At 58.7% G+C, this 1,927-nt stretch overlaps 1 pseudogene; it reads right to left on the reverse strand.

Moving 5' to 3' along the window:
* Window positions 1–347: 347 nt before the first annotated feature.
* On the reverse strand, window positions 348–1,694 carry LOC138143884 (DDB1- and CUL4-associated factor 7 pseudogene; annotated as a pseudogene).
* Window positions 1,695–1,927: the final 233 nt, after the last annotated feature.

Genomic DNA, 1,927 nt, shown 5'->3' on the forward strand with positions numbered 1-1,927 from the left:
TCTAGCCACAATTACCACTCACACCCTAATGCCAATTAACACAATGAGGGCTGACAAAGAATTGAGCCAAACTTTGTTTAATAATGAACCAGGGGGAAGAGGAAGCAGCTTTCAGTCAGAAGTCCAGCACTGGCAGCACCCCTGGGGTAGTTCTTACATCCTGGGGATTAGTCTGAATCCAGGCCAGGCTATGAAACTGACTGGCAATGGATCTTGGGAACTTTCTGGCAAAAGTCTGAACACTCACAACATCTTGGGAATTGTCTGGCAAAAGTCTGAACAGTCACAACATCTTGGGAATTGTCTGGCAAAAGTATGAACAGTCTTAACATTTCAGGAACATTCTGGGAAGGGCGGATGAACTGTGCTTGCTGAACTGTAAGGAGGGACAGTCTGGTGACAGCTGTGGACTTTTCTCTTTCTTGTTTCTCAGGGTGGGTGTTTGGGGCGGGGCTTGGAACTGGGACTGCTGGCCCAGGCCAGGGCCTTAGACTCGGAGAAGCTCCAGGAAGTTGTTGTAGCAGATGGCGATCCAGTCTGTCTGGTTGGTGGCCCACTGCACGTTGTTGATCTCGCCGTTTGCGGTGTAGGTCTGCATGGGGCCTTCGGCAATATGCCGCGTTAGCTGAATATCCCAGATGAGGGCCTGGTGGTCGTCAGAAGCGGTACAGATGTGGCCTGCCAGGTGCGGCGCCCAGGTGAGGGCATTGACCGAGGCGCTGTGGCTGTTGAGGAGGGCAAAGGGCGAGCCGGGCATGCGCAGGTCAATGACGGCCACCTCGGTGGAGTCTATGGCCAGGGCGGCCAGGTGGTTGAGGTACTGCTTGCTCCAGGCCAGGCGCAGAAGCGGCAGGTGGTGGGCTTCCTGGTACACTATAGAGTTGCGGTCCAGCACGCGCAGGTCGAAGAGCCGCAGACAGCTGTCAGCACCCACCGAGGCAAAGACGTCTCGGCCGCCTCCAAAGGCGATGTCGTAGACCTTCTTGTTGTAGGAGCCCAGGTGTGGGAGCCCGTGCCCTGACACTTGCCCCAGGATCTGGCGGGTCTCCAGAGCCCAGACTGTGCACGCGGCGTCGCTGCTGGACGTGGCCAGTATCTGGGGGTCTGTGCTGTTCCAGTCGAAAGAGGTGAGGGGCGCGCAGATGCCCGTGCCCTCATTGTGGTCGAGGAGGCACTTGAGCTGGGCCTCCGGGGGCGGGCCAAAAGTCCCGCCCCTGGCAGCTGCCCCCTCCGGCATCACCTCGGTGTGACTGGGGCAGCGCCAGACCCGCAGGTAGTCGCCGCTGGTGGCTAGCAGGTCCGGGTAGATGCCCTGAGGGTCAGGTATCCACATGATCTTGGTGACGGGGTAGGGGTGCTGCAAGGTGTGGCTGCACACGAAATTCCCCGTGTTGTACATCCAGTCAGAGGCCAGGCTCACCAGCTGTACCTCGCTCCCATACTGCTCCCCAAAGCTCCCCAGTGCCAGGCGGAAAGGTCGGTCAGGCCGCGCGCTCCAGCTCATGGCGTACAGGGGCCACGGGGCTTCGTACCTGAATATGGTGCGGAACTCATAGTCCTTTCGGGAGAACGGGAGATCCAGCCAGGCCATGGCGGGGTCCTCGATACCCTCACTCTCCGGGAAAGCTGATGTTGGCCTTCGCCACAGAGTCAGGGCTGGCGAGCGAGACTGACAGCCTGGGGCGAAAGGAAATGTGAGCATCCGGGTGACGCCGGAAGGGGCCGGAAGACAGCGTTCAGAGGTCACCGGATACTTCCCCCGCCCCCGCCCAACAGGAAGCACAGGCTCATGCTAGGGAAGACACTGGTTCAAATACGCAAAAACAAACAAATAAAAACACCACTTTCAGTTCAGTGCTTTCACACGGCAGGGAACCGAGGTCCGTAAAGTGGGGTGTGGTCATCCCCAAGTCACGCACCCCGCAGA

The sequence above is a fragment of the Petaurus breviceps genome, unplaced genomic scaffold (assembly GCF_028583685.1).
Source record: "Petaurus breviceps papuanus isolate PSGF00001 unplaced genomic scaffold, PetGlider_PUasm1.0 90681, whole genome shotgun sequence".
Taxonomy (NCBI): Eukaryota; Metazoa; Chordata; class Mammalia; order Diprotodontia; family Petauridae; genus Petaurus; species Petaurus breviceps.